The sequence below is a fragment of the Prenolepis imparis genome, unplaced genomic scaffold (assembly GCF_030444845.1).
Source record: "Prenolepis imparis isolate NDT839.2.m4 unplaced genomic scaffold, iyPreImpa1.0 SCAF_6, whole genome shotgun sequence".
Lineage (NCBI taxonomy): Eukaryota > Metazoa > Arthropoda > Insecta > Hymenoptera > Formicidae > Prenolepis > Prenolepis imparis.
Window position 1 is genome coordinate 10385910 of NW_028141164.1, and position 13587 is coordinate 10399496.

Consider the following 13587-nt stretch of genomic DNA (forward strand, 5'->3'; position numbering starts at 1 on the left):
TCGATGCACCGCGTTTGCGCTCTAAGTCTAACGCCTCTTTCAGTCGTAACAGCAATTCGGTTTTCTTGCCCGTCGTCTCTAATTTCCTCGAGCTCAATTCTTCTTTAAGTTCAGCCGTCTTCATTGCTGCCAACTTTGCGTCGTTTTTTTGAGATCTCGGGGGTGATGACAAGGGCGAGTTGCTTCGCGAGTTGCTGCTCATGGTGCACCCCGTTCACTATCACTTCACTTCAGTTTGTTCCTGTATTCTGTACCGTATCCCGGACGAGCCCCCAAAATTTGTAGAATGGGAATTACGGCGGACATGAAATTGATGTGGAATGATAGTATAAGATAATCTTTATTCAACTAGAAAGTAAAATAACAAAAATTGACTTTAAAAATGACATGTGAGAGAACAGCTCTACTCGAGTCGATCGTCCTACGCATCTCGTAGCTAATTTTCGACTGCCTCTATTTCTTCCTTACGAGGAAGACCTTACTGCTGACCGTCATTGTCTACGCAGGCTAGACCGAACCCTTCGCGTTCTCCATATGACGGTCAGTCCTCTGTATGACGGCCAGGCATGAAAAACGCGGACGTCGTAAATTTCCCTTAGTAGTTGGCGTTCTCTCTTTTCTTTTTTTTTGATACGAGTTCATATGTTAAAAGACAATAGAACAAAATGTAGCTACAACGACAAATCTGGAAATAATAAAAGTCAAAAAAAAGGTCTTAAAATATAGATCCTCCGATTCTACATATATATATAACATATATCTCTTTTCGGAAACTTTACAGTTCTGAATAATGTTTCAAGATATTTATCGAAAAGTGTTATGTGTTGATATTGATTAAAATCAGAAAGTTATTAACAGTTTTCATACAACGAAGACAAGTTTTCACAATAAAAATTATCGATTATATATATATATATATATATATATATATATATATATATATGATTTGATTTTGATTTTGATTGATTTTGATTTTAATCAATATCAAGACATAACACTTTTCTATAAATATCTTGAAACATTATTCAGAACTGTAAAGTTTCCGAAAAGAGATATATGTTATATATATATAATACTTAAAAAAAAAATATATATATAATTTTTTTGAGACTTCAATTCTTTTAATGTGTAATAAATATAAAAATTTTTAAAAATGGTAAACTTAAATGTCAAATAATTTGTAAGAATAAAAATAATTTAAAAAATTTTACCCATGCATCTATTATTGCAAATTATATAATAATGTATGATATCAGAGAAAAAAGGTTTTTTTTCTAATACTTTTATATATATATATGTGTGTGTGTATTAAAATATTTCTGATACAATTTTCACAAATACATTATCTTAAAATTGTTAAAAATAATTCAACACTCACCAATTTGATGTGCAACAACGAAGTCGTAGACAATGTTGATCTGTAAAATATAAACATATATATATTATATAAAACAATTATCAAAATATGTAAATCAATTATAATATTTCAAAAAATGATTATATTATGCGCATAGTTAACTTTTCTATTCGTATTTCAAGATATTAAAAACCTATATAATTTGCAAAGAAATATTTTTTAAAGAAAGATAAAAGTGTTTATAAAAAATATTTAAATTAAAATATATTATTTACAAGAACTCTAGTTACGCATAGTAAAAGACTCTAGTTACGCATTACAGAAATAATTATATCTACATATATTTTACACATACAAATATTTATTATAAATTTTTAAAAATTATTATATTTATTATTAAATATTCTACGTATTTCAGAATATAAAATCTAGGATATTTTACATTCATTATACAACAATGTAAAATTTGTATCATTATTGCGAAGATAAATGGATAATTTCACAAATAACAAATAAAAAGTTAAATAAATTATATTTACCCTATCGATGCTCTGCCGTTGCCCGATGCCTCCCCGGGCCTCCTCCTCCTCCCAGAAGAAGCTTCGAAACACTTGCACTCGCGTTACTTTTTTTTCGTTCGCGAGACGCGGCGACGCCCGGATTTTAGATATCACATTTTCGACGCGTTTCGATAAAACGAATAAATCACGAGAGCTTATTCGCGCGCGAATAGAACCGATGACCGATGCTCTGTTTTTGCGTCGCCGTTTTTTTCAAGACTCACTTATCGAAGGTGGGCCTAACCTCATCGAACGATGATGATGCGGCGACTACTTCACGACGCACTGAGAAGTCGCCGATATTTCAAGAAATGGGCACTACATTTCGCTATGTTTTATATTTCACGACGTAATATTCAACGACGTAAAAATCGCGGATCGACAACACCGAAAAACTCCGTAAATTCGCGTCGAAAGTACAGCCGGTAATTCGATACGTCCGTGCGGAAACTTTCGCCGACGAGATTAATTTCGCGCGTGCGATCGCGATTATACAAGATGTCGGTACACGACTTCGCGACGCGATTGGATTTATACGATAATTAAGCACGTAAAAAGAAACTAAACTCACATTCGTAATGTCGCGGACCGGCGATGAGCACGCAAACGTCGATCGTGAATAATCGTAAATTCACTTGACAACAGCAGTACTGACAACCACTGCCAGAAACGAGACGCGCAGCACCGCAGCGCTCCAAGGACAAAGTCGTAATGGTGGGGGTCGTGACGTAGGGCGAGCACGGCGCTCGGCTCGGCGGCCGAGGCAACCCCCACCACTATGAACTTGGCGAGCTTGTGACGCGTTGCGCGTTCCGTTACTGGCAGTGCCAGTCAGACTGCTCATTACTGCTGTTGCGTGCGTTTTCGGTTGTTCGCGATCGACTTTTGCGTTCTCATCGCCGGTCAGCAACAGTACGAATGTGAGTTTAGTTTGTCTGTACGTGCTTAATTGTCATATATAATCGCGATCGCACGCGCAAGATTAATCTCGTCGGCTGTGAAAGTTTGCGGGAAAGAGTCCATTACGCGAGTGACGCGACGCCATTACGCGAGTGACGCGACGCCATTACACGAGTTACGCGACGCCATTACGGGCGATCCTACTGCAACGGACGGATCGAATTACTGGCTGCGCTTTCCACGCGAATTTACCGAGTTTTTCGGCGTTGTTGATCCGCGATTGATTCTACGTCGTCGAATTGTAGAACATAGTGAAGTGTAGTGCCCATTTCTTGGAATATCGGCGACTCCAGAGTGCGTCGCGGGGAAGTCGCCGTATCATCGTCGTTCGATGAGACCTTCCGTTAAGTCGGGCTTGAAAAAAGCGGCGACACGGAAACAGAGCATCGGTTCGTGCGCGAATAAGCTCTCGCGATTTTCGCGTTTTACCGGAACGCGTCGAAAATGTAATATTTAAACACCCGGCGTCGCCGCTCGTCGTGAAAGAAAAAAAGGAACGCGAGTGCAAGTGTTTCGAAGCTTCTTCTGACAATGAGAGGAGGAGGAGGCCCAGGGTGGCATCGGGCAACGGCAGAGCAACTATATGGTGAGTTACTTATTATTCATTATTGCCATTTTTTACTATTAAACTCAATGTAAATAATAATTTTATTTTTCGAAATATAGGAATTATTTAAAATTTCACTATATAATTTCCATGTATTTATATGTTACAGTTTTCAACTCCACTGCTGGTCATCCTATCGGTGAGTTTTATTAATAATCTCGACTTTTATTAATAAAAAGAATTATTACACTGAGAGAATTTTCTCTTAGAATTTAGCTTAATTAAATTAATTAAATTAATTATTTAATTTGTGCTGTTGACTATGATTCTATATAGATATAATATAAATGTTGCTTGTTTTAAACGCATACATATATATGAAATCATCTATTAAAAATTAAATCAAACTTTTTAATCAATCTAATATATCAAATATGCGCAACATTAATTTTTTTGAATATTAAATATGAAATGCAAATATTTAATAATTGATTGATAGACAGAGAGAATTTCCTCTTAGAATTTACCCTGAAAATCATGGTAATCATGGTACAATGGAAAGAATTTTATGAGAATTTCTCTGATTAATATTTATCACAATAAAAATAATAATATCTATCACAATAAAATATAAAACATATTTGATTAATTTTATTAAACTGCATAGTAAAATTGATCAAAAATATTTTATATTTTATTGTAATAGATATTATTTCTATTGTGATAAATATTAATCAGAGAAATTCTCATAAAATTCTTTCTATATACCATATTATCCCACGGTTACCATGATTTTCAGGGTAAATTTTAAGAAAAAGTTCTCTCTGTGTATCAATCAATTATTAAATATTTGCATTTTATATTTAATATTCAAAAAATTTAATGTTGCGCATATTTGATATATTGCATTGATTAAAAAGCTTGATTTAATTTTCAATAGATTATTTCATATATATGTATGCATTTAAAACAAGCAACATTTATATTATATGTATCTATATAGAATTATAGTCAAATTATAGTTAACAACACAAATTAAAAAATTAATTTAATTAGCAAAGTAACGCTTTTTAAATCAGCTGATATCTGCCAAAAATTATTAATAAAGCGTTAATTTGTTAATTAAATTTTAAAATAATAATATGTTAAAAATATTAAAATAGTAATATGTTATAAAACATATTTGATTAATTTTATTAAACTGCATAGTAAAATTGATCAAAAATATTTTATATTTTATTGTAATAGATATTATTTCTATTGTGATAAATATTAATCAAAGAAATTCTCATAAAATTCTTTCTATATACCATATTATCCCACGATTACCATGATTTTCAGGGTAAATTTTAAGAAAAAGTTCTCTCTGTGTATCAATCAATTATTAAATATTTGCATTTTATATTTAATATTCAAAAAATTTAATGTTGCGCATATTTGATATATTGCATTGATTAAAAAGCTTGATTTAATTTTCAATAGATTATTTCATATATATGTATGCATTTAAAACAAGCAACATTTATATTATATGTATCTATATAGAATTATAGTCAAATTATAGTTAACAACACAAATTAAAAAATTAATTTAATTAATTTAATTAGCAAAGTAACGCTTTTTAAATCAACTGATATCTGCCAAAAATTATTAATAAAGCGTTAATTTGTTAATTAAATTTTAAAATAATAATATGTTAAAAATATTAAAATAGTAATATGTTTTAAAATATAGTAATATATTTAAATAATATATTACTATTTTAATATATTTAACATATTATTATTTTAAAATTTTTGGCAGATATCAGCTGTTTTTAAAAGCGTTAATTCACTAATTAATTTTTAAAATAATAATATGGTATAAAAATTAAAATAATATTGTTTTAAATATGTTACAATTCTTTAAACTCGATTAATATTTTTGACAGAAATCAGCTTATAACTGTTAAAAATATTAATCGAGTTTAAAGTATTATAACATTATTTAAAACTTATTTTAATTTCTATAACATATTATTATTTTAAAATTTAATTAGCAAAGTAACGCCGTAGTAGTATTTTTTGAGAGAAATCAGCTGGTTAACGAGTTAATTGAATTAATTTTTAAAATAATAATACGTTATAAAAATTAAAATAATAATTTCTTTTAATTAATATGTCATAATTCTTTAAACTCGATTAATATTTTTGGCAGTTATCAGCTGATTTCTGTAAAAAAAATATTAATCGCAGATAAGGTATTATAATATATTATTTATAACATATTACTATTTTAATTTTTATAATCTATTATTATTTTAAAATTTAATTTGCAAATTAACGCTTTATTAATATTTTTGACAGAAATCAGCTGATTAAAACGTTAATTTGTTACTTAAATTTTAAATAATAGTGTGTGATAAAAATTATTAAATAATATGTTTTAAATAAAATAATACTTTAAATACTTTAAATTAATATATTTTGACAGTTATCAGCTCATTTAGGTCAAAAAATATTAATCAAGTTTAAACAAGCTTTACATACAAATATCATTCTTTTTTATATAACATCGAGGAATGGCTCGCGCGTAGCGTTGTTCTAATAAATATAAATTTTGTAAATGAGAAGAAAACTTTATAGGGATTTTAAAATGTATATTCAAATTTGAACTTATCATAAATCGAAATAAAATAAGCTCAGCAAGATTCTTTAAACTCTTTCTATAACAATAATTTCCGGTAGTATAATTTTTAAATGCGGAAATAGTTAATGAAATGCAGAATTGCTGCATTCTTACCACATATTGAAAAATGTTACAAAATAAACTAATGATTATTAATTATTTGGCGACATTATATGCAGCAATTTAATTGCGCAAATGCAATTAATTTGCCAGGATATTTTATTGCAAATACGGCGAAATTATATATCGCTTTTAAATAAATTGTCCAAATATAAGATAAAATTATAGCGTCCGTTATTAAGTACACCCGGATGTTTAGTACCAAAATATCCGCATCGCGTGCACCGCACATGTACAATGCTCGGAAATTAAACTATGAAAATGCAACAATAAAATTACTGTAGTGGTTCGTGCTGTCGTGTTAAAATGTAAGCGTAATTACATTAGCATGGAATGGCTTCATAAACAAATTTCAATAAATGTGTTAACAAATGCATTGCTCTCGCAGGAGAAACGGGCTGTATTGATCGATTATCGCGGAGATGTACTGCAAATTTGTCGCAACAAGAGATAGCTACATTATTCGGGTGTGAAGCTGGCACCCCTATGTTATGCTATCATAGTTCTGTTAAGAATTCTAAGTTATTTAAAACCATAGGAAAAGTTCTTGATAATTTTTAGAAATAGTTCCGGTCATTACAAATAACGAAAATCAATTTCAAAAAATAGGAATGCCAACTTTATTTTTTTTACACATCGACTTCCAATAGTTCTAAGCAGAGTTTTAAGGTTCTTTTAAATAGTTACATAGTTTCTGATTATTTTGTAAAAAAGTTCTGCAATTTTTAAATAAAAAAACGTATCTTCAATAACGAAGGTATTTATAAAATATAAAGTTTTGGTGAACAACGTTAAAGTTTTAAATCGAACTCGATAAAACTAGAGAAAACGTGAAAACCAAATGGCTCTATCTATTATAGTTTCTGAGATACAGATTTTTTCACATTTTTCCACTTTTATATATGTTGGGTCGGAAATTTTACTATGTCCCGCTGAATAAAAATTTTTTACCAGTTCTGATAATCAGGCTTGGAGAATTAATAGCTATTGATAAAACAAGTAAAAACGTGGAAACCGCATGTCTCTAATTATTATAGTTTAAAAGATATCGATTTATTTCACTTTTACCACTTTTACGACGGGCCAGAAATTTTTCCACCTGTCATTCGATAGTTTGCGATAACTTTTTATATATTAATCCTAGCGCTTCGAGAATTAATAGTTATTGCTAGAACTCGTCCGGTGCTACGCGAAATTGTTAAAATAATTATAGAAACATTAAAAAATTTTTTATTTATTGTCGAAAAATTTCTATGTCCCGCTGAATAAATAATTTTTAACAATTCTGATAATCAGACTTGGTGAATTAATAGCTATTGATAAAACAAGTAAAAACGTGGAAACCGCATGTCTCTAATTATTATAGTTTAAAAGATATCGATTTATTTCACTTTTACCACTTTTACGACGGGCCAGAAATTTTTCCACCTGTCATTCGATAGTTTGCAATAACTTTTTATATATTAATCCTAGCGCTTCGAGAATTAATAGTTATTGCTAGAACTCGTCCGGTGCTACCCGAAATTGTTAAAATAATTATAGAAACATTAAAAAATTTTTTATTTATTGTCGAAAAATTTCTATGTCCCGCTGAATAAATAATTTTTAACAATTCTGATAATCAGACTTGGTGAATTAATAGCTATTGATAAAACAAGTAAAAACGTGGAAACCGCATGTCTCTAATTATTATAGTTTAAAAGATATCGATTTATTTCACTTTTACCACTTTTACGACGGGCCAGAAATTTTTCCACCTGTCATACGAAAGTTTGCAATAACTTTTTATATATTAATCCTAGCGCTTCGAGAATTAATAGTTATTGCTAGAACTCGTCCGGTGCTACCCGAAATTGTTAAAACAATTATAGAAACATTAAAAAATTTTTTATTTATTGTCGAAAAATTTCCATGTCCCGCTGAATAAATAATTTTTAACAGTTCTGATAATCAGGCTAGGAGAATTAATAGTATTTGATAAAACAAGTAAAAACGTGGAAACCGCATGTCTCTAATTATTATAGTTTAAAAGATATCGATTTATTTCACTTTTATTACTTTTCCGTCGGGCCAGAAATTTATCGACCTGTCATACGAAAGTTTGCAATAACTTTTTATATATTAATCCTAGCGCTTCAAGAATTAATAGTTATTGCTAGAACTCGTCCGGTGCTACCCGAAATTGTTAAAATAATTATAGAAACATTAAAAAATTTTTTATTTATTGTCGAAAAATTTCTATGTCCCGCTGAATAAATAATTTTTAACAATTCTGATAATCAGACTTGGTGAATTAATAGCTATTGATAAAACAAGTAAAAACGTGGAAACCGCATGTCTCTAATTATTATAGTTTAAAAGATATCGATTTATTTCACTTTTACCACTTTTACGACGGGCCAGAAATTTTTCCACCTGTCATACGAAAGTTTGCAATAACTTTTTATATATTAATCCTAGCGCTTCGAGAATTAATAGTTATTGCTAGAACTCGTCCGGTGCTACCCGAAATTGTTAAAATAATTATAGAAACATTAAAAAATTTTTTATTTATTGTCGAAAAATTTCTATGTCCCGCTGAATAAATAATTTTTAACAATTCTGATAATCAGACTTGGTGAATTAATAGCTATTGATAAAACAAGTAAAAACGTGGAAACCGCATGTCTCTAATTATTATAGTTTAAAAGATATCGATTTATTTCACTTTTACCACTTTTACGACGGGCCAGAAATTTTTCCACCTGTCATTCTATAGTTTGCAATAACTTTTTATATATTAATCCTAGCGCTTCGAGAATTAATAGTTATTGCTAGAACTCGTCCGGTGCTACCCGAAATTGTTAAAATAATTATAGAAACATTAAAAAATTTTTTATTTATTGTCGAAAAATTTCTATGTCCCGCTGAATAAATAATTTTTAACAATTCTGATAATCAGACTTGGTGAATTAATAGCTATTGATAAAACAAGTAAAAACGTGGAAACCGCATGTCTCTAATTATTATAGTTTAAAAGATATCGATTTATTTCACTTTTATTACTTTTCCGTCGGGCCAGAAATTTATCGACCTGTCATACGAAAGTTTGCAATAACTTTTTATATATTAATCCTAGCGCTTCGAGAATTAATAGTTATTGCTAGAACTCGTCCGGTGCTACCCGAAATTGTTAAAATAATTATAGAAACATTAAAAAATTTTTTATTTATTGTCGAAAAATTTCTATGTCCCGCTGAATAAATAATTTTTAACAATTCTGATAATCAGACTTGGTGAATTAATAGCTATTGATAAAACAAGTAAAAACGTGGAAACCGCATGTCTCTAATTATTATAGTTTAAAAGATATCGATTTATTTCACTTTTATTACTTTTCCGTCGGGCCAGAAATTTATCGACCTGTCATACGAAAGTTTGCAATAACTTTTTATATATTAATCCTAGCGCTTCGAGAATTAATAGTTATTGCTAGAACTCGTCCGGTGCTACCCGAAATTGTTAAAATAATTATAGAAACATTAAAAAATTTTTTATTTATTGTCGAAAAATTTCTATGTCCCGCTGAATAAATAATTTTTAACAATTCTGATAATCAGACTTGGTGAATTAATAGCTATTGATAAAACAAGTAAAAACGTGGAAACCGCATGTCTCTAATTATTATAGTTTAAAAGATATCGATTTATTTCACTTTTACCACTTTTACGACGGGCCAGAAATTTTTCCACCTGTCATACGAAAGTTTGCAATAACTTTTTATATATTAATCCTAGCGCTTCGAGAATTAATAGTTATTGCTAGAACTCGTCCGGTGCTACCCGAAATTGTTAAAATAATTATAGAAACATTAAAAAATTTTTTATTTATTGTCGAAAAATTTCTATGTCCCGCTGAATAAATAATTTTTAACAATTCTGATAATCAGACTTGGTGAATTAATAGCTATTGATAAAACAAGTAAAAACGTGGAAACCGCATGTCTCTAATTATTATAGTTTAAAAGATATCGATTTATTTCACTTTTACCACTTTTACGACGGGCCAGAAATTTTTCCACCTGTCATTCTATAGTTTGCAATAACTTTTTATATATTAATCCTAGCGCTTCGAGAATTAATAGTTATTGCTAGAACTCGTCCGGTGCTACCCGAAATTGTTAAAATAATTATAGAAACATTAAAAAATTTTTTATTTATTGTCGAAAAATTTCTATGTCCCGCTGAATAAATAATTTTTAACAATTCTGATAATCAGACTTGGTGAATTAATAGCTATTGATAAAACAAGTAAAAACGTGGAAACCGCATGTCTCTAATTATTATAGTTTAAAAGATATCGATTTATTTCACTTTTATTACTTTTCCGTCGGGCCAGAAATTTATCGACCTGTCATACGAAAGTTTGCAATAACTTTTTATATATTAATCCTAGCGCTTCGAGAATTAATAGTTATTGCTAGAACTCGTCCGGTGCTACCCGAAATTGTTAAAATAATTATAGAAACATTAAAAAATTTTTTATTTATTGTCGAAAAATTTCTATGTCCCGCTGAATAAATAATTTTTAACAATTCTGATAATCAGACTTGGTGAATTAATAGCTATTGATAAAACAAGTAAAAACGTGGAAACCGCATGTCTCTAATTATTATAGTTTAAAAGATATCGATTTATTTCACTTTTACCACTTTTACGACGGGCCAGAAATTTTTCCACCTGTCATACGAAAGTTTGCAATAACTTTTTATATATTAATCCTAGCGCTTCGAGAATTAATAGTTATTGCTAGAACTCGTCCGGTGCTACCCGAAATTGTTAAAATAATTATAGAAACATTAAAAAATTTTTTATTTATTGTCGAAAAATTTCCATGTCCCGCTGAATAAATAATTTTTAACAGTTCTGATAATCAGGCTAGGAGAATTAATAGTATTTGATAAAACAAGTAAAAACGTGGAAACCGCATGTCTCTAATTATTATAGTTCAAAAGATATCGATTTATTTCACTTTTATCACTTTTCCGTCGGGCCAGAAATTTTTCGACCTGACATACGAAAGTTTGCAATAACTTTTTATATATTAATCCTAGCGCTTCGAGAATTAATAGTTATTGGTAGAATTCGTCCGGTGCTACCCGAAATTGTTAAAATAATTATAGAAACATTAATAAATTTTTTATTTATTGTCGAAAAATTTCTATGTCCCGCTGAATAAATAATTTTTAACAATTCTGATAATCAGACTTGGTGAATTAATAGCTATTGATAAAACAAGTAAAAACGTGGAAACCGCATGTCTCTAATTATTATAGTTTAAAAGATATCGATTTATTTCACTTTTATTACTTTTCCGTCGGGCCAGAAATTTATCGACCTGTCATACGAAAGTTTGCAATAACTTTTTATATATTAATCCTAGCGCTTCGAGAATTAATAGTTATTGCTAGAACTCGTCCGGTGCTACCCGAAATTGTTAAAATAATTATAGAAACATTAAAAAATTTTTTATTTATTGTCGAAAAATTTCTATGTCCCGCTGAATAAATAATTTTTAACAATTCTGATAATCAGACTTGGTGAATTAATAGCTATTGATAAAACAAGTAAAAACGTGGAAACCGCATGTCTCTAATTATTATAGTTTAAAAGATATCGATTTATTTCACTTTTACCACTTTTACGACGGGCCAGAAATTTTTCCACCTGTCATACGAAAGTTTGCAATAACTTTTTATATATTAATCCTAGCGCTTCGAGAATTAATAGTTATTGCTAGAACTCGTCCGGTGCTACCCGAAATTGTTAAAATAATTATAGAAACATTAAAAAATTTTTTATTTATTGTCGAAAAATTTCCATGTCCCGCTGAATAAATAATTTTTAACAGTTCTGATAATCAGGCTAGGAGAATTAATAGTATTTGATAAAACAAGTAAAAACGTGGAAACCGCATGTCTCTAATTATTATAGTTTAAAAGATATCGATTTATTTCACTTTTACCACTTTTACGACGGGCCAGAAATTTTTCCACCTGTCATACGAAAGTTTGCAATAACTTTTTATATATTAATCCTAGCGCTTCGAGAATTAATAGTTATTGCTAGAACTCGTCCGGTGCTACCCGAAATTGTTAAAATAATTATAGAAACATTAAAAAATTTTTTATTTATTGTCGAAAAATTTCCATGTCCCGCTGAATAAATAATTTTTAACAGTTCTGATAATCAGGCTAGGAGAATTAATAGTATTTGATAAAACAAGTAAAAACGTGGAAACCGCATGTCTCTAATTATTATAGTTTAAAAGATATCGATTTATTTCACTTTTACCACTTTTACGACGGGCCAGAAATTTTTCCACCTGTCATTCTATAGTTTGCAATAACTTTTTATATATTAATCCTAGCGCTTCGAGAATTAATAGTTATTGCTAGAACTCGTCCGGTGCTACCCGAAATTGTTAAAATAATTATAGAAACATTAAAAAATTTTTTATTTATTGTCGAAAAATTTCTATGTCCCGCTGAATAAATAATTTTTAACAATTCTGATAATCAGACTTGGTGAATTAATAGCTATTGATAAAACAAGTAAAAACGTGGAAACCGCATGTCTCTAATTATTATAGTTTAAAAGATATCGATTTATTTCACTTTTACCACTTTTACGACGGGCCAGAAATTTTTCCACCTGTCATACGAAAGTTTGCAATAACTTTTTATATATTAATCCTAGCGCTTCGAGAATTAATAGTTATTGGTAGAATTCGTCCGGTGCTACCCGAAATTGTTAAAATAATTATAGAAACATTAATAAATTTTTTATTTATTGTCGAAAAATTTCTATGTCCCGCTGAATAAATAATTTTTAACAATTCTGATAATCAGACTTGGTGAATTAATAGCTATTGATAAAACAAGTAAAAACGTGGAAACCGCATGTCTCTAATTATTATAGTTTAAAAGATATCGATTTATTTCACTTTTACCACTTTTACGACGGGCCAGAAATTTTTCCACCTGTCATACGAAAGTTTGCAATAACTTTTTATATATTAATCCTAGCGCTTCGAGAATTAATAGTTATTGGTAGAATTCGTCCGGTGCTACCCGAAATTGTTAAAATAATTATAGAAACATTAATAAATTTTTTATTTATTGTCGAAAAATTTCTATGTCCCGCTGAATAAATAATTTTTAACAATTCTGATAATCAGACTTGGTGAATTAATAGCTATTGATAAAACAAGTAAAAACGTGGAAACCGCATGTCTCTAATTATTATAGTTTAAAAGATATCGATTTATTTCACTTTTATTACTTTTCCGTCGGGCCAGAAATTTATCGACCTGTCATACGAAAGTTTGCAATAACT

The 13587-nt window shown here is 29.4% G+C and overlaps 1 long non-coding RNA gene across 1 annotated transcript in view; it reads left to right on the plus strand.

Annotated features, from left to right (window-relative positions):
• The first annotated feature begins 3267 nt into the window (after positions 1-3267).
• LOC145937981 (uncharacterized) overlaps positions 3268-13587 on the plus strand; it is a 422282-nt gene continuing 411962 nt past the window's right edge. The window contains exons 1-2 of the long non-coding RNA XR_014425656.1: positions 3268-3463; positions 3594-3623. This is a non-coding gene — a long non-coding RNA (uncharacterized LOC145937981). The remainder of the gene's footprint in view (positions 3464-3593; positions 3624-13587) is intronic.